Below are 24,059 nucleotides of genomic sequence, written 5' to 3'. Positions count from 1 at the left end.
TGCATTGGCATTCTGCATTGGCATTGGCATTGGCATTCCCATTCTTATACCAATCTAGGGGGCTGGATTACCTGCTAGGTCCCCTCCTATGGGTGGGACCCAGGAAGGGGGTGGGTACAACCCTTTCCTTAGATCCAGGCCGCGCTGGGACTGGGGCTGGTGTGCCCCAGAACCGGTTTGACCGGATTATGCAAGGGGCAGCCTTGTGCTCCCCATGCAGTGTCTAGTTTCTTTCAAACTTCCCTGCTACAATCCACTATCTTCTGTCTGGGGTGGTGTGACACCTCCCTGTGACAGGAAACCCTTTGTCCAGGCCCCCTTGGCTGAGTTTCGGTCAGCTGCAGGGGGTCAGACTCGTGTCTGTGGCAGAAGCATCCATTTTGTGGATCTGAGGCTCTTTTAAAAATCAACCGCATTTCAGTAAAGTAACATGTCTTCTCCCTCTAGAGGGGTGGAATGCTATCCCCGTCGCCAGAACTGGCGAGGGGATAGTATTCCAAATCGTATGACACCTTACACGACATGTTTTGATAAAGCCAAACCAAAGTTGCTATATAACCGCGAGCATTATAAGGCACTTAATAGTATATGGTATGGCATTATCCTGAAACAGCTTAGGGAGTTGTTCCCGACAGCTGCAGACAGGCTCAGCTCATGCTAGAGCTCCATCTCACATTAAACCACGCACTCTGCCTCCAGGATTGATGAGGCCTTCCATAGGAGTGGCTCACAGGTTTATATGTGTCCAGATATAGGTTTAGATATAGGTATACTATATCTAAGCAAGTGGTGATTACACCATCTTGCCCCAGCTGAGTGATCAGCCAGTTGTGTCAATTTAAGAACCAGCCAGGGGTGGCAAAAGATATGCTGCAGCCCCTGGTAGGCCTTGGTGGCACCTATGCCCTGAGCACCTATAGTGCATGGTACAGGGGCTGACAAGGAGTCCATTTCCAAATGTGGTATGTACCTATAGCACGTGTATTATAATTTAGAGAGAGAACAGCAGTCTGGGAGTCTGATTAGCAGGCCCACAGCCTCAGTAAGTCGAAAACCAGTGAAGCAAAAAGCAAAAATTTGGGGTGACCATAGGATAGCAGACCCTACTCTCCTACACAACCCCCCCCACCCCCAAACGCAGGGACATTAAACTAACCTTGACCAGATAAGTCTTCATGTTCTAAGTGGAAGTACCTGGAGAGACCATCTGCATTACCATGGTCAGTCCCTGGGCGGTGCTCCACTGTAAAGTCCATCCCCTGTAGGGAAATGGACCACCTGAGCAGTTTGGGATTTTCACCCTTCATCTGATTTAGCCACAAGAGGGGCTTATGGTCTGTCTGAACTAGGAAGTGAGTACCAAACAAGTATGGCCTCAACTTCTTCAGGGCCAAAACCACAGCAAAAGCCTCCCTCTCAATAGCTGACCAACGTTGCTCCCTGGGGGTCAGCCTTCTGCTAATAAAAGCAATGGGCTGGTCTTGACCATCTTGATTAAGTTGTGAAAGCACAGCTCCCACCCCCAACTCAGAAGCATCTGTCTGTACAATGAACTGTTTGGAGTAGTCAGGACTCTTGGGGATAGGTGCAGAGCACATGGCCTTCTTCAGGTCATCAAATGCCTTTTGACAGCTAACTGTCCACTGAACCTTTTTTGGCATCTTCTTGGATGTCAAGTCATTTAATGGTGTCACAATGGACCCATAGTTTTTCACAAACTTTCTGTAATACCCAGTCAGGCCCAAGAAGGCTCTGACTTGTGTCTGGGTAGTTGGAGGAGCCCAGTCCTGTATGGTCTGGATCTTGCTCTCCAGTGGTTGAACCTGACCTCCACCTACTAGGTGGCCCAGGTACACAACCTTGCTCTGCCCTCTCTGGCACTTGGTAGCCTTGATAGTCAGGCCTGCCTTTTGCAGAGCCTCCAGAACTTTCTTCAGGTGGATCAGGTGATCCTCCCAGGTGGAGCTAAAGACAGCAATATCATCTAGATATGCTGCACAAAAGTCATCCAACGCAGCAAGGACTTGGTTCACCAACCTTTGGAAAGTGGCAGGTGCATTCTTCAAACCAAAGGGCATTACCACAAACTGATAATGTCCACTAGGGGTAGAGAATGCTGTCTTGGCTTTTGACTCTTCAGCTAGTCTGATCTGCCAGTAGCCAGCTGTCAAATCAAATATGCTCAGAAACTTGGCATAAGCCAATTTATCAATGAGCTCATCTGCTCTTGGAATGGGATGTGCATCTGTCCTAGTGACAGCATTGAGACCTCTGTAGTCCACACAAAATCTCATTTCTCTCTTTCCATCTTGGGTATGAGGTTTTGGCACAAGGACCACTGGGCTAGCCCATGGGCTCTCTGATGGCTCAATCACTCCAAGCTCCAACATCCTTTGCACCTCAGCCTTTATACAATCCCTGACATGGTCAGGTTGCCTGTAGATCTTATTCTTCACAGGCAGACTGTCACCGGTGTCCACCTCATGGGTGCACCAGTTAGTTTGACTGGGTGTGAGTGAAAACAAATGTCTGTGGGCTTGCAAAACCTGTCTGCAGTCCATCTGCTGCTGGTCAGTGAGGCTGCCTGCCAAGGCTACTCCATCAACTGAACCATCATCAGGGTTCTGGAAAAGCAGGTCTGGGAGAGGGTCACTCTCTTCCTCCTGTTCCCCATCTGTGGCCATGAGCAAGCTCATGTCCTCTCTGTCCACAAATGCTTTCAAACGATTTACATGGAGCACCCTGTGGGGGCTCCTAGGGGTTCCAAAGTCAACCAGGTAGGTGACTTCTCCCTTTTTCTCAATGATAGGGTAGGGTCCAGTCCATTTGTCCTGGAGTGCTGCTGGGGCCACTGGCTCCAACACCCACACCCTCTGCCCTGGCTGGAACTCAACCAGAACAGCCTTTTGGTCATGCCAAGCGTTCTGTAAATCTTGACTGGCCTCCAGGTTTTTGGATGCTCTCTCCATATACTCAGCCATCCGGGAGCGGAGACCAAGTACATAGTCCACAACATCTAGCTTAGGCTTTTTGAGAGGTAACTCCCATCCTTCCTTCACCAAACATAGTGGACCCCTCACAGGGTGGCCAAACAAAAGTTCAAAAGGGCTGTAGCCAACCCCCTTCTGTGGGACCTCTCTGTAAGCAAAGAGCAAGCAGGGTAAAAGCATGTCCCATTTCCGCCTGAGCTTCTCTGGTAAACCTTTTATCATTCCCTTGAGGGTCTTGTTGAATCTCTCCACAAGCCCATTGCACTGTGGGTGATAGGGTGTGGTAAACTTGTAGTTTACTCCACACTCCTTCCACATTGCTTTTAGATATCCAAACATGAAGTTAGTGCCTCTATCTGAAAGTACCTCCTTTGGAAAGCCCACTCTTGAGAAAACTGCAATGAGGGCTTTTGCCACCACAGGTGCTGTGGTGGTCCTTAGGGGAATTGCCTCTGGGTACCTGGTGGCATGATCCACTACCACCAGTATAAATCTGTGCCCAGATGCCGTTTGAGGATCCATGGGACCCACAATATCTATTCCAACTCTTTCAAAGGGTACCCCCACCACAGGTAGTGGTATGAGGGGGGCCTTTGTTGTGCCACCTGACTTACCACTGGCTTGGCAAGTGACACAGGAGCGACAAAACTCCTTGACATTTTCTGACATATGAGGCCAGTGAAAGTGAGGAACAAGCCTGTCCCAAGTCTTGTTCTGGCCTAAGTGTCCTGCATGGGGAATATCATGGGCCAAGGTGAGAAGGAAACCCCTAAACTTCAAAGGTATAACCAACCTCCTGGTGGTACCAGGCTTGGGGTCTCTAGCCTCTGAGTAAAGGAGTCCATCATCCCAATATACTTTATGGGCACCTTGAGCATTCCCTGCAGCCTCAGCAGCAGCTTGCTGTCTGAGGGGTTCAAGTGAAGGGCAATCTAATTGGGCCTGCCCCAGGTCTGCCCTTGAGGGTCCCCCTGTCCCCAGAAACTCAACATGATCAGGCTCAAGTTCTTCAGACACAGTCTCCTCTTGGACTGCAGAATCAGTTTCCTGTGAAATCTGATCCTCAACCTTGGGCAAGGGAGAAGACATAGCCTTTACCCTCTTGCTCCTTCTCTTGGGTTGTGGTTGGTCTATTGTTCCAAGATCCACCGCTGGTTCAGGAAGACACTTCTTAGCCTGAGGCCTTGTCACTGCAAGGACATGTGCTAAAATCCCTAGCATTTCTGCATGAGTCCTGTACTCCACTTCTGACCAAACTGAGCTTTCAAGATCATTGCCTAACAGACAGTCTACTGGGAGGTCTGCACTCACAACAACTTTCTTTAGGCCACCTACCCCTCCCCAGGAGAAGTTCACAACAGCCACACTATGTGAAGTAGTGGACTTGCTTGCATTGGTCACTAGGTAACTTTCACCTAGTACAATCTGTCCAGGGTCCACAAAGTCAGGTGTCACCATAGTGACACTGGCACATGTGTCCCTGTAGGCCAGAGCCAGTTTCTCATTTATCAAAGGCGTCTGCCTATATTTGCCCAGGTTACTGCGACTCACTGCAGTGGACAAAGCTAAGTCCACATCATATAGGAGAACTGCCTGAGTAGGGACTCTGACTAGGCCAGATTCCATCTATGTACCCAAGGTTAACCCCACTATACCCTTAGGTTGTGTACCACCACTGTTAACTGTACTAGGGGGTGCAGGTGCTTTAGGAGCTACAGTGGTGGGGACTGGATTTTTCTTGGTGCATTCACTGCCCCAGTGTGAAACTGATTTGCAGGTATTACACCAAGGTTTCTTTGGGCCATCGTTCTTCTTTTTCTTGTTTCCATTTTGGGAACCACCCTCCTTATTACTAGTTTGGGGGCCTGAAGACTTCTGGTCCTTTTCTTTATCTTTCTGATTCCCACCCTTCTGGTCTGTTTTCTTCTGGTCACCACCTTGGTTCTGGGGTTTCTGCTTAATCCTTGTTCTGACCCATTTGTCTGCCTTCTTTCCCAATTCTTGGGGAGAGGTCAGATCAGAGTCAATAAGGTATTGATGCAACAGCTGGTTCTGACAGTTATTAAGGATCTGTTCTCTCATTATAAGATTGTACAATCCTGTATAGTCTGAGACTTTACTTCCCTGCAGCCAACCCTCCAGAGCCTTAGTGGCACAATCAACAAAATCAGTCCAGTCCTGAGCCTGTGCTTTTTGGGTGTCTCTGAACAACAACCTGTATTACTCAGTGGTTAGGCCAAACCCTTCAATAAGAGCACTCTTCAGGACAGAGTCGTTTTTGGCATCCTCAGCTCTAACTGTGAGGAGCCTATCCCTCCCTTTCTCAGAAAAGGAGTACCATAAAATTGCAGCCCGCTGATCCTGAGGAACCTGCTGTACCATGCAGGCTCTCTCAAGAGCAGTCATCCATTTGTGGATGTCATCCCCTTCCTTGTAGGGGGGCACAATTTTTGTTAGGTTTCTATTATCATAGCTCCTGTCTTTCTCTCTAGGAATTATGCTGCCACCAGTGGCATCTAACCCACACAATTTTTGTTATCTTGCTAGAGCAAGTCTAGCTTGAGCCAGGGCTACCTCCTCCCTCTCTATCTGGAGTTTGACAGCCCTCATCCTCACCTTATGCTCAATCTTCTGAGAGGAAGTCATTCCTTTCTGAGATTCTCTTGAGGCACTAGAAATATGAGAGTCCCCTGATGGAGATCTCACTCTTCTGTTGCCTGGGAGAATGATGTTTTGGGATCTGGGAAGGTGCTGGCCCTCTCCATTCCCAAGTAGGTCTAAGTTGGCCTGGTTAAGCCTGGCAACTATAACCTGGTCCTGATCTTCAAGGTCATCTAAATCTGACCCATCCTCCTCCTCTACCTCCTCTTCTTCTTCCTCTGGAGTGGTATCAGTTACAGGGGGGTTCACTCCATCTCCTGAAACTAAGGGAGCTGCACTCACCTTATCTAAGTCATCCTGTTCTAGAATGGCTATCAGGGTAGGACTGGTGGGACTTCTGCCCCTTTTTAGCCCTCTTGAGATGCACAAGGCAACCAAGTCTTTGTGGCTAAGTTTGTCATAGCTGGAAGTTGCCTTGGTAAGGTCAACTGTCACAGGTAGAGAGCTGGAAGCTTCACCTGTGCCAGACATGACTCTAGTGAGGTGTAAGTGGTGCACTTACCTACACTAAGTGTTTTCCTACTGTACCTTGCTAGTGAGTTGTAGTCAGGGTGTGCTACTCCCTTTAATCTACAACTACTAAGTTCAGTAGAACTTAATATGCTAAGCTTTTGATTTATATATACCTAAGGTACTTGATGTGATCTTTCAATTTGATAAAAAGATTGCAATGGTAAAACAACAGCAAGCTCAAATCCGCACCGCTGCGCACCAATGTGAGAAGTTGGCCTGATATATGATGTTTCCAATTCTGGAACCACCTTGTATCAGTCCAAGCTAACCCTTATGGTGTCTGGTTGTAAGTCAACCTTGTAGACAAGCTATCTTAATGGTAGCATAGACTAAGCAGCCTTGAAGGCTTAACTCAAGAGGTCGTGTTACCAATCACAGTCCTGAAATATCAAATGAAAGGACACCACACAAGTATATATTGTAAAAATATATGTATTTATTCTTAAATAAATCCCCAGTACTCTTTATGAACAAAGGGGCACAAGCGTTAAATCAAAAGCACAGTATAACATACAAAGTTGCACAATTATGGATGAGGGCGGGAGGCCACTCAGACCATATACTAAAAAAGTGGTATAAGAGATACCAATCGAACAGTGGTTAGGCCTAGGGCCTAGGGAATCGCTGGGAGCAGTCGGGACAAGCAATGCTGAAGTCAGGAAAAGCCAGCGGGATTCGGGTGCAGTGCTTAAAGCACACGCATGCACCAATGCAAGTCAATGGTGCGTAAAAGTTAAGCAAACAGAGTTTTAGGACACTTCCGCTGAACCTAGAAGGACAAAACTTTAGTCACAGACCCTAGAGGTGTGTACCAGTGTGGGAACACTGGCGTTGCAATGTTACCTCACCCACAGGAAGCGGGTGCATAGGGTCGAAGCGGCGTCGGGTTTCGTCACGCAGGTTCTGGGTGCTTGAAGCTGAAGATGCTGCAGGCGATGTGAAGGAGAAGGGTCCGGTGTGATCCAAGGGTGGATCAGAGTCGAAAAGTACCTGAAAGCAGAGGGGACAGAGTCTGGGTCACTCAGCAGTGACCAGGGTGGAACCAGGACGGAACCAGGCAATGTCGGGTGCAATCAGGTGGTTGTCGAGGAGCTTCTCTCCGCTGTCACGTGGGCTCTGGGGCATCTGCGACGTCCAGGAGCGGGTCACGATCTGTCCCCCAAAGGCTCTCACCGTCGGCGCTGTCGGCTTCAAGATTGGAGCAAACAACACTTGGCAAAAGCAATCCACGCGGAACTGGAAGATTGCTTCTAACTCGGTCCAGGAGGGTCAGAGTGGGTACTCCTTTTCAGGGGAGCAAGTGCAAATCTGAAGCAACCAGATTCATAAGTCATATTTCGGTTTTTGCCGGCACAGGGGCCACAAGCCAGCTGGCAAGTGACCGGGCCAATGCGTTGAGCCAAAAGAAGCAGAAGGGCCCCACGCAGCACTCGTCGAGTGTGGAGGGCTGAACTTCGGTGCAAAAGTGGCTCAGGGTTGGGGCTTCTCAAACCCCGGTGTACAGCTTCGAGGGTCACTCGTGGGCTGCACGGTCAGCGTCTCGTGGTCTTTTCAAGATGGCGTGCCCCACGCTTCCGGTCGCCTCCACGGGTCTCAGCTCTGCAGGGATTGTGGATCGGGCTGTTAGAAGGCAGGCAAGCTTGATCTCGTTGATCTCTGTTGCTCGAGTTCCGGCGGGAACTGCAACAAAGCAGACGTCGATGTGCTGGATGGTGCCTGTTTGCACAGGGTGGTCACTCCTTGACCACAAGGGAGATTCTTCAGTCTTCTACGTTGAGTAGGATGTCGAAGGGTCCAGAGTTTCATTTCTTATGTTTCATCAGGATAATCTGAAGTGCATTGGCACTGCTCCCATTCTTATACCAATCTAGGGGGCTGGATTACCTGCTAGGTCCCCTCCTATGGGTGGGACACAGGAAGGGGGTGGGTACACCCCTTTCCTTTGATCTAGGCCGCGCTGGGACTGGGGCTGGTGTGCCCCAGAACCGGTTTGACCGGATTATGCAAGGGGCAGCCTTGTTCTCCCCATGCAGTGTCTGGTTTCTTTCAAACCTCCCTGCTACAATCCACTATCTCCTGTCTGGGGTGGTGTGACACCACCCTGTGACAGGAAACCCTTTGTCCAGGCCCCCTTGGCTGAGTTTCGGTCAGCTGCAGGGGGTCAGACTCGTGTCTGTGGCAGAAGCATCCATTTTGTGGATCTGAGGCTCTTTTAAAAATCAACCGCATTTCAGTAAAGTAACATGTCTTCTCCCTCTAGAGGGGTGGAATGCTATCCCCGTCGCCAGAACTGGCGAGGGGATAGTATTACAAATCGTATGACACCTTACACGACATGTTTTGATAAAGCCAAACCAAAGTTGCTATATAACCGCGAGCATTATAAGGCACTTAATAGTATATGGTATGGCATTATCCTGAAACAGCTTAGGGAGTTGTTCCCGACAGCTGCAGACAGGCTCAGCTCATGCTAGAGCTCCATCTCACATTAAACCACGCACTCTGCCTCCAGGATTGATGAGGCCTTCCATAGGAGTGGCTCCCAGGTTTATATGTGTCCAGATATAGGTTTAGATATAGGTATACTATATCTAAGCAAGTGGTGATTACACCATCTTGCCCCAGCTGAGTGATCAGCCAGATGTGTCAATTTAAGAACCAGCCAGGGGTGGCAAAAGATATGCTGCAGCCCCTGGTAGGCCTTGGTGGCACCTATGCCCTGAGCACCTATAGTGCATGGTACAGGGGCTGACAAGGAGTCCATTTCCAATTGTGGTATGTACCTATAGCACATGTATTATAATTTAGAGAGAGAACAGCAGGCTGGGGGTCCGATTAGCAGGCCCACAGCCTCAGTAAGTCGAAAACCAGTGCAGCAAAAAGCAAAAATTTGGGGTGACCATAGGATAGCAGACCCTACTCTCCTACAACAAAGAAGAGCTGTCACCACAAGAACCAAGGACCTTCACAGAAACTGGCACCAAACCCTGCCTCCTTAAGAATTACAGAGACCTGATTCATCCTGCAAGTGATAATAACTCACAACAGGGTCTCAATTGGAGAAATTGTAACCATTCACGATACCACTCCACTATATGATTCTCACAAAAGTTAACCAAATGGTAAAAATGCAAAAATATGAATCAGTGTGTACAGAGTAACTGGATTATATTATATGGATTTGGGCATTTGCTTCTTAAAGACGAGAACCCTCACTCACCACTCAGGTGACATGCTTCATCATTGGGTCCCCTCTTGCACTAAGTGCCCGCAAGGTGCACAGTGTGGGCTACAACTCTCCCTCAGGAGAGGCGAGTGAGGTGTTTTTCACTCCAATGTCATAAGTGAGTGAGGGGCAGAGTGCAAACATTATAACAAAAAGTGTATTAAAATCATCTCATCTAGGGAAAATTCTCTTTAATCAGTATCCCCAATGGATGAAGTAAAAGCCAGTGTAACGATAAGGATATAGATGTTCCCTATCAGACTAGGTCAACATGTTTCTGCCAGGTAAAAATTTGCGGCATTCATCAGGACCATTGTCATGTCACTCTGCTGTAAATTGTGATAAACAAAAAAACATACGTATGTGAGTTCTATCTGGACCACCATCCATCTGGTCTCGTCTCCATAAGCAAAGAAAATTCTGCCTCTACCTTACATAGGTCCTTTGTCTATGTGCGGGTACCAGAACCCCTGTCATCACAGCTTTCTGGTCAAAGGCAAGTGTGCATCCTCCGCAACTCTCATAAGACTATCAACAACTTTGGCAACAAGCGATCATCTCCCTTGGAGTGGAGGAGCCATCTCTGCTTCCGCAGACACCAACCATATCTGCCCTGTTCATGATGTTCCTGGTCATCGGGCCCACCGAGGAAGCATCACTTCAAGAAGAGGACTTTGGGGCTCTAGGAGAACATTCACATCTCTCAGCTGAGTTTCGAGACGCTAGACCTTCCAGAAGCTCCCCAGCACCAATATCCTGAGTCCGGGGTACTTGCACCAGACAAGGCTTGCTTCTTGTCCAGCCCGACTCCACCACCATGTAGGCCTTCTTGCATGACCAGGGACATCAGGACAGAAGAGACCACCAACTAGAGTGGTCCTATTGTCTTGTTTTCTCCCCGCTGCAGATATTCTGACAACCATGAAAGCCTTGAACTCCAGTGGCCAGGCAGCCAAGATCCTCAGCATCCGAGCTCCACAGCCCGAGTCTGTGACGTTTGCTTGTGTTCCCTTGACCTGGGGCCTCTATGACTTGAACCCCAATTTTAGGTTCACCCGGATTTGCCCCAAGTTCCTCTTGACATCAGTGTAGTGTTTAAGGTTACCATCCTGCCCAACACCTTTGCACCCGGACACACCAGGGCAGGTAAAGGGAAACTGCTGGTTGTATGTTGGCCCCTGGCCCCCTAGCACCTCAAGGTCCAAAGGGCATCTCTGAATTTTGTTTACAAGTGCCTGCTTGCTATGTGTGTTTTTCTCACATACAATAACATTCTAGTGTTCAAGGCTCATGCCTCAAAAACGTTATTCGAGTTATTGTGCCATTTTCATCAAAAATAGATATCTCTGCTTGTACTTAGGTTAGTCTAAAATTCTTGTGACTAAATTCTTATATAAATCTACTTTTATTTTACAAATTTGTCTTTGATTTTTTATTGAGTGTGTGAGCCACTTATTGAGTGTGTGTACAACAAATGCTTAACACTCCTCTCTGACAAGCCTGAGCCGCTCGTCCACACTACCAGAAATAGAGCACTTGAGATTATTAAGGTAGGCCTTGATATGATTTGATATGATATGATAAAGGGGATTTATAGAGCGCACGTACACCAGCGGTTTCTTGGCGCTTAAGTGGAGGGGCTGAAGGGCACGGCAGTGTGTTGGAGTTAGTTGTAGGCTATGGAGAAGAGCCAGGTCTTAAGTGACTTCCTGAATTGGGCATAGGAGGGTATTAGGCGGAGTTTTATTTATTTTTTATTTTTTTATTTTTGAAGTTTTCTATAGCGCTGTCAAGACCCAGAGGTAACAGAGCGCTTTACAGTAAGAGAACAGCATATAATCAACAAAAGCATGACATATGAAGGGTTTTTGACAATCAACGAGTGTCACAATGAGAGCTGCATATGTGTACTGCAGAGCTTCTTTGGTTTCAGGGTTCAATGCACTTTACAGTAAGAGAATAGCATATAATCAACAAAGGCATAACATAAGCAAGGTATTGACAATCCACGAGTAAGAGTAAGAGCTGCATAAATGTACTGCAGAGCTTCTTTGGTTTCAGGGTTCAATGCGGGCACAAAGTTCTGGTGTTGCAGTCTGTTCCATGTTATCCACAGGCAAGGGAATGGATGAGGAACAAGGATTTGAGTTGGCTTTTGAATTCCACAAAGGATGGTATGGTTCTGATGTGCGTGGGGATGGAGTTCCAAATTTTAGGGGCGTTTCCCGTGAAAGAGCAGTCCGCTGTTCTTTTCTTTCTGGTTTTAGATAGGATGAGCAGGAGGGAGATAGAGCTTCTCAGATTCCTGGCTTGGCCAGCTTTTTTGAGTTTTTTTGCCAGGTATTCGGGTTTGCCGGTATGGAGGGCTTTGTGGGATAGGCAGGCCGTCCTGAAGTTACTTCGCATTTCTACTGGTAGCCATTTAAGTTCTTTGAGTGCCGGGGAGATGTGATCAGATTTTTTGATGCCGGTGATCATTCTGGCTGCCGCATGTAATGTTCTTTTGATCTGTGCCAGGTGCGATTTAGGAATACCTGTTAGGATTGCGTTCCCATAGTCCAGTCTTGACAGTACCAGGGATTGAGTGGCCAGTTTGAGATCCTTGTTAAGAATGTAGGGTTTGATTTTGTTCAGAAGTTTGAGGTTAAAGAATGCACTTTTGGCAGAGCTCTTAATGTGTTTCATCATGTTTAGTTTTGGGTCCAGGGTGACGCCAAGAGATTTAACAGAGTCTGCTAGAGTAAGATTCCCTTTGAGCGCATCAATTGCCTTTAGCCATTCAGTGATTAGAGGGTTGTCATCCTTGTTCGAGATGAGGAGTGTCTCGGTCTTGTCTGGATTTAGTTTCAGATGGTTGTTTGTTAGCCATTCTTGAACATCTTTTAGGAAATCATTTAGTCTTTGGATGTCAGTGAGAGAGGAGGTTTCCAGATAGATCTGTGTATCATCCGCGTAGAGGTGGAAGCGGATGTTGGCTTTATTGAGTAATTTGGCGAGCGGTTCCATATAGATGTTAAAAAGCTGTGGAGAGAGCACCGATCCTTGGGGGACGCCCTTGTTAACTTGCTGGGTTTTGGAGGTGAAGTTCTTGATTTTTATTAATTGCGTGCGGTTGTGTATAAAGGAGGAGAACCACTTGAGAACTACCTCGCCAAGGCCAGCTCTTTCTTGGAGAGCCTTGATGAGGAGTTTGTGGTCCACTGTGTCAAATGCTGCCGAGAGGTCAAGGAGAATGAGGAGGCAGCATTTGTCTGAGTCTAGAGATCCATGGATGTCATCTATGATTTCAGCATCGCGGTTTCTGTGCTGCAGCCTTTTCTAAAGCCAGACTGGTGGGGGTCTAGGAGGTTGATGTTGTCCAGGTGTTGTGTCAATTGATGAAGAACAAGTTCAAGTGTTTTTGAGAGCAAGGGGAGGTTAGATATAGGTCTGAAATTGTTCAGATCTGTCGAGTCTAGACCGGGTTTTTTCAGCAGGGGGGTGACTTGTCCCATTTTTAGGCAATCAGGGACCACTCCATTTTTTAAGGAGCTATTTATGATTTTGCCCCATATAGGTTCAAAAGCCTGCTTCAGTTTCTTGATTAGTAGGGGAAGAATGGGATCTGAGATGTGAGCTGATGGTTTGGAGGACGAGATCAGCGAGATTATCTCTGTTTCTAGAACTGGACGAAAGCTAAGCCAGGGGGTGAGAGAAGAGCCAGGAGAGAGGGCAGGGGGTACAGCCGAGCTGCTCTTCTTGGGGTGTGATTCATTGATGTCTAATGATAGTTCGATTCTTGCTATCTTATCGTTGAAGAAGTGAGCAAAGTTATCACAGAGTTCTTTGGACGCCTGTACAGATGAGGACACTGGCTTGGAGGTTTGTTGTCTGATGATGCTGTAGAGTTTATTCGGTCTGTTTTTGGCCTTGTCCAGTGCCTCGCGGAAGAAGTTGGATTTCTTATTTTTGATGTGGTTGTTGTACTTCCTACGGGCTGATTTCAGTTGGTCACGAAAGATGGCAGTCGGGTTATTTCTCCATTTTCTTTCTTTGGCTCTTAGGATTCTCCTTTCTGTGTTGAGGTCATCGTTGAACCATGTTCTAGATGGAGTGTGTAGGAACTGGGGTCACCAGTTCCCCGGGGATAGCCTGGCACGAGCAGGTAGGCACCCGAAAGCCTATGTGTTAAGTGACTACACAGCACACACTCCCTGAGACAATAAAAGGCACGCAATGACTGACGCCACTCCAGTGTGTTTGATTAAAAATCAAATAACTTTTATGTAAGATTAAGATTCAGGAGTGGAAAATCACAGTATCGTTTAGTCATTTAAGCATTTCATAGGAGGGGAGAAAAGGGAGCAGGTCAATAATCACTTGCATCTGTTACAATAACATCTCAGGAGATAATTAGCTTTTCAATAGTTAAAGATGAACATTTCTTGGAAGAATTAGCATCTCATTAAACAGGAGCAAACATTTCATAGAAGACTTAGCTTGGACAACCAGCTCATCAGGCAAGGATGAGCCTGTCAGGTCAGTGACATGTTCAGTAGGCAAAACAATTAACTTTTCACCAAGCAAGGGTGAACTTTACATAAAACTCCTTAGCAAGAGTAAACAGATCCTTCAGCAGGAATAAGCAGTCCCTTACATGAGGATAGAACATTTCTTTAAATGTAAAACATTTAATCAGGTATTAAATACCCTCACATTACCTGGTGCCTGAATCAACAGTTCCTTAGATAACCGTAGACCTGGAGTCAACAACTTCCTATGCGGCCTAAACACTTTAAGGAAAATCAGGCAACCTCTCATGAGGCAACAGAATAGTTCATTAAACATGTGCAGAGCATTTAATCAAGGAAATTAGACGCTGCATTGCCCAGCAGTAAACATTTCATTAACCATTTGTGGAGAACTTCAGTAGGGCAATAAGAAGGTCAAAGGAGCATAGATACACTATGCAATAATATCTTTTTTCCAGCATTTCATTAGAGGAACAACGTTGCATTAGGCAAAACCCAAACATTTCCTAGAAGGATTAAATAGGTCATTAGATCGTAAAGCATGTCCTCAATCAGAGGGGACACCTCATAGGATAAACATGACCATTTCATCATCCATGCAGCACATTTCAATATTCACTTCCCTGCAAGAGTAAAGGTTGTAATTCCTTAATCAATTCCGCATATCGCAACAACACGGTTAGGGAAGAAATGACCTTTCTTGACACAACAATAAACATGTAAGTAGGTACCTGTTGGCTTTTAGGAAATGTGGCACTAAGTAGGAATAAACCTCTCATTAAATGTAGAACAGGGAATTAGCATTCAGGGGATGCAGCACTAGCCAGGAACTCACACCTGTTCCTTAAAGGTAAAACATTCAATTAGTAGAAGTAGACACATTTCGTTCACCAGGTTAAATCCTGCATAAGGTTAAGAGTAGAACATTCCATTCTGTAAGTAACCCCTTTAGTAAGCAAATCATATCAATAGGCATAGGTAAACCACTGACCCCGCAGGGTTCTTCCCTCGTAGAACTCAGCTTCTGCTAAGAGGCAATCTGGCTAAGACAATTCCACAACCAGGGTCCACTTCCTCCGCAGACCAGTCACTCAATGAGGAATCTGGGGTTCTACTCAGTCAATAAGGGCTACTGCCCGGTTCAGAGGGGGGCCTTCTTTAAGTAATTAGGGCCCATCAACAGTGTTCCCCAGGGGAGGGGCGATCTCAGGGCCTCCTGTGGCCTTCCGCCCTCCTACCCGGGGTTTACCTGGCTTCTTCGGGCCTACACGGCCCTTTGCGCAGATTCTCTGGTGAGGTGGGAGGCGGACAGGGCCCTATCTGGGCTGTGACGCCGCCAGGTGGGGCTCGCGCTATCTCTAGGGTTCACTTTTGGTCCCTCCGGTGCTTTCTGGTGGGAGGGGCGAGCTCCGGCCCTCCCGGGGGCCTTACGCGGCCGGGAGATCAGTTGTGACCCCTCCCGGAGTTCGTGCCGGCTGGTGAGGGGCTCTTGGGCTCCTCATGGGCCCTCCGGCGATGTCAGTGGGGAGCGGGGGCTCCGGTGCTTTCTCTGAGCCCCCGCGTGGAGGTCTTCCCTGGTCCCGGGCCTTCCTCGGTGTCTGCCGGGTTCGGGGACCAATCAGTAGCAAGGACGCCCGCAGCCGCCAATAGCAGCGCGGTCTGCGGGGAACAACGCCGGGAACCAATCCGGATTCAGCGTTGAGGGGCCCGGCCACAGCGGCCAATCACTGCGCGGCAGGGGCGTGGCTTGACGCGCTCCCGTCACGTGAGGCGAGGAGATCGCAGCCTCAGGCCTAGCGCGGCCTGACAGGAATTCACGGCGGCCCTCTCCTCACACCGAGGGCCGCCGAGGGGGCAGATTAAGGCACGGAGGCTCCCGCGATGTAGCGGTGAGTCGGGAAGCGCCTCCAGGACACAGCGCTCCAGAGCCTCCACGCCAGGGCACCAATGTAAAAGCAGCACTCGACAAATTCAGCGCTTGGGGCAAAATGCTGCGCTCTTCTGGCAGATCAATAGGAGGGAGCTGGAAAGGCAGCCAAGACCAGTGAGGCAGTTCAGGGGGGCTGGCGCTTAGCAGAGATAGCGCGTAGCACTCACTTCAGTGTGCACTTTCCTCAGGACATCAGTTCAGTTCATTCAATCAGGGGGAGTGAGGCAGGGCAGCGGAGGCCAATACCTGGTTGATTCCCCAGCAGTCCTGTGGTAATTTGAAGGTCTTCTTTTTCTTGGCGCTCGATGGATTTTGGCGCCCTTGTAAATATCAGTCCCTTGTTACTTGAAGGGGGGTTGAGTTGGGAGCCTGCAGGCAGTCTTCCTCTGCAGGTCACTGTAGATGGACTCTGGGGTTCCCTACCACTGGGCCAGATCAGGGGGCTAGCTTTGGACACCTCACCCAGCTTAAGAGGCAGCACCTAAATCCTGTCACTCCCAGTAGCATAGGTTCCTAACTAGGCCCTCCTGCCTAAAACTCCTGCGTGGGTTCCCCAGGTCAGTGATGCCCCAACTGACTGGAAAGTTTCCCTCCCTTTCCTTATATAGGCCCAGGTCAGGTGACCACCCTCTAAGGCGGCAAAACTAAGCTCCGCCCTTATTCTAGAAGGTGCCAGGAGCTTCCCTACTCTAACTGTGGGCAGGCATGGCAGGCAGGAATGGCAACATTGTTTGGAGTCCCTGCCAGCTCCTGGCAACTAGAATGCGCCTTAACAAAACCACACTGCAGTAAGAGGGGCCTATGGCAGCCATGTTGAGGGTAGAGCACCTGTACCTAACATTGGTTTTAATAATACACAGAGCATTTTAACATCACAGGGCCTATACAAATACATTATAAAGGGGGGACATCATGAATTAGGGGACGCAAAAAGCAAAACATTTCAGTGAAAAGGGCCAAGTCTAACACAACTCCCCCCCAGCCAAAAGCCAGGGTAGACCAATCATCCCAGGGATGGGCTTCCCTGCTTGGGGCGGAAAAAGGTGGACGCAGGCCCGTTACTTCAATGGCGTCTGCCAGCTCTTCACCATTCAAACCACCCCACTGGTGATCCCTAGTGGGATGTGGCCAGGACTGGCCTCTAGACAGTCCAAAAGTCTCTGGCCCTAGCTCTCACACAGAGTGGAGGGCAGTAGCCCCAGGCCCGTAGTACCATTTGACCACTCTCCTTCTCAACCTAGAGTCTAGACCCTTAGGTTGAATCGGTGACAGGGGCGAGTCCTCCCTCCCCCTGCACACCCTCCCAGAGTTCCGCACCCTCTCACCGCGAGAAGTACCCATGGAAGTCACTTCGGTAGGGACCTTAATTACAGGTACCCCACCCTCCAGGTCAGGCAACTCCTGAACCTGAAACCCCAGTCCAGGATCTAAACCCTGCGACTGGTCAGAACCCTGAACCACTGGAGCTCCGGTTACTGATGCTCCGGGTTCTTCTGGCACAAGGGGATCCCCTTTACTGGAAGGCACAACAGGACAGCCTAGGCTCCCAACCTGGGGTTCACTTATCAAACTCTCCAGGCCCTGTGACTGTGGTTGGGGCACCTTGGGACACCTCTCCGTCTCACTCCCTCCTGTAGATGGGATGTGAGGCCCTACAACCCTCACACTATCCTGGGACCTAGCTGGGTTACTCCTCACCTCTCCCGCCTCGCTGGGTCGGAAGATCCCTTCACCACTCCCTTCAGGATCACTCCCCTGAACCTCGGGTACGCTGCCACCATTAGAATTTCTTGGCACACCTAATTGTAAGGCTCTCAGCTCCATTTCTTTGAGCTGCAGCTCATGCGCCCGCTTCCTTTCCTCCAATGATAATCTTTCTCTCTCCAAAGAAAACTTCTTATCTCCCCTTTCTCTCTCTAAAGCCAGATTCTTATCTTCCCTTTCTCTCTCCCTCTCGTGCTCTAACTTGGCAAGCCCCAATCTCAATCGCCTCTCCTCCCTCCTGTCCTCATACATCTTGGACGACGCACTCCTACTAGATACACTACTGCCTGTCCCGGAACGTCTTCCCGTTGACACATTTCCACTCATCACAGTGTTCAGTAGGCCTAGTCCTTCTGGAGCGCCCGCCCCCCCTTGTGTAACCTGCCACTCCTGTTCCCCATCCCCTCTCCTCTCTGGGTGGGCTCTTACCCCTGCCCTCACAGTGGTACGGAGCTCCTCCTTTGCGGCTCTCCGCCCAACCGGCACCTCCATCCCCTGACAAAATTCCCATGACAGTTTGGCCAGCTGGAACTCCATCTTGCCAGGTGGGGACCCAGATAAAATAAAGGAAAGATCCTAGGACGTGGGTAACAATTCTGGGTCAAACAGGTCTCTACACACAGGCTAGACAGTGGGGGCAATTAATTATGCTTGCAGGCACGATAGGTGTCCAGTCTAATTGCGGCACACTCCGTCTCACTGGAGAGTGCTGTATAGTCACAGGTCCTGAATCCCACCGCTCGGCACCAATGTAGGAACTGGGGCACCAGTTCCCTGGGGGTAGCCTGGCACGAGCAGGTAGGCACCCGAAAGCCTATGTGTTAAGTGACTACACAGCACACACTCCCTGAGACAATAAAAGGCACGCAATGACTGACGCCACTCCAGTGTGTTTGATTAAAAATCAAATAACTTTTATGTAAGATTAAGATTCAGGAGTGGAAAATCACAGTATCGTTTAGTCATTTAAGCATTTCATAGGAGGGGAGAAAAGGGAGCAGGTCAATAATCACTTGCATCTGTTACAATAACATCTCAGGAGATAATTAGCTTTTCAGTAGTTAAAGATGAACCTTTCTTGGAAGAATTAGCATCTCATTAAACAGGAGCAAACATTTCATAGAAGACTTAGCTTGGACAACCAGCTCATCAGGCAAGGATGAGCCTGTCAGGTCAGTGACCTGTTCAGTAGGCAAAACAATTAACTTTTCACCAAGCAAGGGTGAACTTTACAGAAAACTCCTTAGCAAGAGTAAACATATACTTCAGCAGGAATAAGCAGTGCCTTACATGAGGATAGAACATTTCTTTAAATGTAAAACATTTCATCAGGTATCAAATACCATCACATTACCTGGTGCCTGAATCAACAGTTCCTTAGATACCTGTAGACCTGGAGTCCACAACTTTCTATGCAGCCTAAACACTTTAAGGAAAATCAGGCAACCTCTCATGAGGCAAAAGAATAGTTCATTAAACATGTGCAGAGCATTTCATCAAGGAAATTAGACGCTGCATTGCCCAGCAGTAAACATTTCATTAACCATTTGTGGAGAACTTCAGTAGGGCAATAAGAAGGTCAAAGGAGCATAGATACACTATGCATTAATATCTTTCTTCCAGCATTTCATTAGAGGAACAACGTTGCATTAGGCAAGACCCAAACATTTCCTAGAAGGATTAAATAGGTCATTAGAACGTAAAGCATGTCCTCAATCAGAGGGGACACCTCATAGGATAAACATGACCATTTCATCATCCATGCAGCACATTTCAATAATCATTTCCCTGCAGGAGGATAGGTTGTAATTCCTTAATCAATTCCGCATATCGCAACAACCCGGTTAGGGAAGAGATGACCTTTCTTGACACAACACTAAACATGTAAGTAGGTACCTGTTGGCTTTTAGGAAATGTGGCACTAAGTATGAATAAACCTCTCATTAAATGTAGAACAGGGAATTAGCATTCAGGGGATGCAGCACTAGCCAGGAGCTCACACCTGTTCCTTAAAGGTAAAACATTCAATTAGCAGAAGTAGACACATTTCATTCACCAGGTTAAATCCTGCATAAGGTTAAGAGTAGAACATTCCATTCTGTAAGTAACCCCTTTAGTAAGCAAATCATATCAATAGGCATAGGTAAACCACTGACCCCGCAGGGTTCTTCCCTCGTGGAACTCAGCTTCTGCTAAGAGGCAATCTGGCTAAGACAATTCCACAACCAGGGTCCACTTCCTCCGCAGACCAGTCACTCAATGATTAATCTGGGGTTCTACTCAGTCAATAAGGGCTACTGCCCGGTTCAGAGGGGGGCCTTCTGTAAGTAATTAGGGCCCATCAACAGTGTTCCCCAGGGAAGGGGCGATCTCAGGGCCTCCTGTGGCCTTCCGCCCTCCTCCCCGGGGTTTACCTGGCTTCTTCGGGCCTACACAGCCCCTTGCGCAGATTCTCTGGTGAGGTGGGAGGCGGAGAGGGCCCTATCTGGGCTGTGACGCCGCCAGGTGGGGCTCGCGCTATCTCTAGGGTTCACTTTTGGTCCCTCCGGTGCTGTCTGGTGGGAGGGGCGAGCTCCGGCCCTCCAGGAGGCCTCACGCGGCCGGGAGATCAATCGTGACCCCTCCTGGGGTTCGTGCCGGCTGGTGAGGGGCTCTCGGGCTCCTCATGGGCCCTCCGGCAATGTCAGTGGGGAGCGGGGGCTCCGGTGCTTTCTCCGAGCCCCCGCGTGGAGGTCTTCCCCGGTCCCGGGCCTTCCTCGGTGTCTGCCGGGCCCGGGGACCAATCAGTAGCAAGGACGCCCGCAGCCGCCAATAGCAGCGCGGCCTGCGGGGAACAGCGCCGGGAACCAAACCGGATTCAGCGTTGAGGGGCCCGGCCTCAGCGGCCAATCACTGCGCGGCAGGGGCGTGGGCTTTGTTGTCCGGGAGAAGTGTGCTTAACTGCGCTTCCAGGGTATCCAGGGGTACTTGGGAGATGTTTCTCATCCATTTTGGGGGTCGTGTGGAGGTTGGGAGGAGATAGTGGGGTGATTGATATGAAATAGGATCATGTGGTGGTCTGACCAGTCGACAGGAAGTATGTGGTTGATCGTGATAGAGTTCTTTTGCAAAATGTTGGCATCCAATGTGGCTCCTTTGTAATGAGTTTCCTCAGTGCAGTGTTGTTTAAGGTTATTATCCTCGAGGAGGCTAGATAGCGATTGGATTAGAGGATTGTGTGTCTCGTTCCATCGTAGATTCAGGTCCCCAAGAATTAGGTTATTGGAGTCGCCAAGTGCACCTTGTGCTATCAGGTCGGATAGTTGTTCTCCAAAACCGTTGTTTCTGCCTGGGGGGTGGTAGAGCAGGTGACATAGTAAAGAATCATTGTCTTCTGAGTTGAGTTCTGGAGGGAGGGAATTCCAGAAGAGTGGGGCTAGGGTGGAAAATCTAAGGCCAACATGCTTCTTGCGTCTGAAGGTGCAAGGGGACAGGTGGATTGGAGCAAGAGGAGCGTAGGACACGGGAAGGGACATAACGGTGTATTCGTGAGGCAATGAAGGAGGGTCCCTGGGAGGAGAGGGCTTTATGGATCAGGCAGCCCAATTTGAAAAGGCTGCACTGGGCCACAGGGAGCCAATGAAGGCTCTTAAGGAGGGGTTTAGTGTGGCTGAACTTGGGCTGGCCATGGATAAGCCTGGCTGCTTGGTTCTGGACGAGTGGAAGTCGGTGGGATTGGTACGAGGGTATGCCGACATACAGAGTTCGCATAGTCAATGCGGGACATGACTAGTCCCAGGGTGACTTGAACGAGAGCTTCATGTGACAACAAGATGCTGATTTTCCTGATTCGGTGCAGGTGGAAAAAGCAGACAGATACCACCGAATTGATTTGAGCCCTCATGGAAAGATCATCGCTGATGGTAACGCCTAGGCTCTTGACTGAGTTGACAGGGATTGGAGGGCAGCCCAGGGAAAGGGGCCAGAAAGTGGAGTGCCAAGGATTACCTAGGGGCCCGTGAGAACCAGCTCAGTCTTGTCGGGGCTAAGTTTGAGCTGGTTTGCGTTCATCCAGCTGCTGATGAAGGTAATGGTGGATTGAACGTTCTCAATAGAGGAGGGAGAGGGGTCAATGTTGAAAATGAGCTACAAGTCATCGGCTTAGTTGAATATGACACCTGGGGCCAGATGTAGGTCGGTCGGTAACGGCCGAAAATCTGTATTTTCGGCCGTTACCGACCGGTAATTCAGAAATGGTATGTAGGGCCCTGAATTTTACAGAATCGGTAAATTTACCGATCGGTAAATTTACCGATTCTGTAAAACACCGAATCGGTATTTTTACCGATTCGGTAAATTTGAGATGTAGGTGGGACTCTTCTGAGTCCCACAAGCCTTACAGAATCGGTATTTTACCATCAAATCCAATTTGATGGTAAAATACCGATTCCGGTGTGCATGCACATGTGTGCATGCACACCTCTGCCATATGACAGGCAGACCTGCCCTTGGGGCATGTATGCCTGCCACATGGCACCCAAGCCTATTTTTGGGGTGCCAGAGGGTGTCAAAGTGACACCCCCTGCACCCTTGCTAAAATCGGTAATTACCGATTCTGTAATTACAGAATCGGTATTGCCTATTGATTCCTATGGGCTTCACAGCCCATAGGAATCAATAGGAAATACCGATTCGGTATTTCCAGATTCGGTAAATACCGAATCTTAAAGATTCGGTATTTACACATCTGGAAATACCTACATCTCCCCCCTTCATATTTACCACTTCTTAAATACCGAATCGGTAAAATTCGGTATTTAAGAAGTGGTAAATATGAATTACGTACATCGGGCCCCAGATCTTTTCTGGAGTTTGGAGATCAGGGGAAAAATATTCAGGTTAAACAAAAGGGGGGAGAGGGAGGAGTCCTGAGGGACCGCACAGGTAAGTCTTTTTTCTTCCGAGGCGAAGGAGGGAGGCAGACTGCTTGATTGCGGTCTTGGAGAAATGAGGCGATCCACCTCAGCGGTGGGCCCCAGATGCCGGCGCTCTTGACCCGATCAAGGAGAACAGCGTGGTCGACGGTGTCCAACACCGCCGACAAATCCACGAGCATCAATGCCTGTGAGGTGTTCTGATCGGCTCCCTTTCTGAGTTCGCCAGGGCGATGGACTCAGTGGAGTGTTGAGGCCTAAAGCCGGCTTGGTGGGGGTCCAAGTAGTGGGAGGTTTCCACAAAGGTGCTTAGGCAATTTGCCACAAAGGCCTCCAGGATTTTACCCAGGAAGGGGAGAAGCGATATTGGGCGGAAATTACATAATGCCCCAGGATCGGATCCTGCTTTTTTGAGAATGGGCGAGACCACCGCGGTTTTAAAAGAGTTGGGGACCATGCCGAAGGTAAGGGAGTTTTTAAAGAGAGAGAGTGGGGAGTCAGGGATGTTGAGAAAAATCTTTCGGGCAATGTGGGGGGGACAGCTGTCCCACGGAGAGCCGGAACGAACTTTCCTGAGGAGGGAGAAAAAACCTCTTCAGTGATCATAGGGAAATTGGAGAAAAGAGAGGAGTTACGGGGTGTGTCATTGAGATCAGGGGATGAGACGGCCTTGGGGATACTTGTTTTGATTTTGGTGATCTCCTCGATAAAATAGCTTTTGAGGGAGTCACAGAGGGATTGTGATGGCCGGGGTTTGATAGTGACACGGTCAGGTTTCACAAGTTCGTCCACGATCGAGAAGATGACTTTAGCTTTGCAGGTCGAGTTCAAGATTTTAGCGGAGAAATATTCAGTTTTGGCTAAAAGGATGGCAGTTTTTTAATCTTGTAAGGCCGCAAGAAAGGTGGATTTCTTGAGGGGACAGTAGTCCAGTCTCCACTTGCGCTCGGTGTGGCGCAGCGCGAGTTTCTTGTCTTTGAGGTCCTTAGTGATGCTGCTACCAAACTCACACAATGGATCACCCACAGCGCTGACGAATTAGCACCCTTGAAAAACCACCAGATCAAACAAGGGTGCAAAAAGGCCCCCTGGTTCACCGATGACCTTAAAAAATCCAAGAAGTTTTGCCGTACCCTCGAGAAAACCTGGAGAAAAAACCCTACCACTGACAACCTGACCACCCTCAAGAACGCCACCCTTAAACACCACCAATTGATCCGATCCACCAAGAAATCTGCATTCAAGGATCGACTCGACAACAACGCCCACAACAGCAAGGAACTATTCAACATCGTCAAAGAATTTACCAACCCCACCACCTGCACCAACGACATCACTCCCTCCCAAGACCTCTGCAACTCTTTATCCTCTTTCTTCCACAACAAAATCGCCGACATACATAACAGCTTTGAAAACCAGTCCGCAGAACAGCCCACTCCACCCACCTCCGAACGAAAACAGCACTCTCACAACCTTTCCGCTTGGAACCCAATCAACACTGAAGACACCATCCCCCTGATGAACTCCATCCACTCAGGATCGCCTACCGAC

Source organism: Lissotriton helveticus, chromosome 2_2, assembly GCF_964261635.1.
Source record: "Lissotriton helveticus chromosome 2_2, aLisHel1.1, whole genome shotgun sequence".
Lineage (NCBI taxonomy): Eukaryota > Metazoa > Chordata > Amphibia > Caudata > Salamandridae > Lissotriton > Lissotriton helveticus.
Note: the sequence above shows the minus strand (reverse complement) of the source record.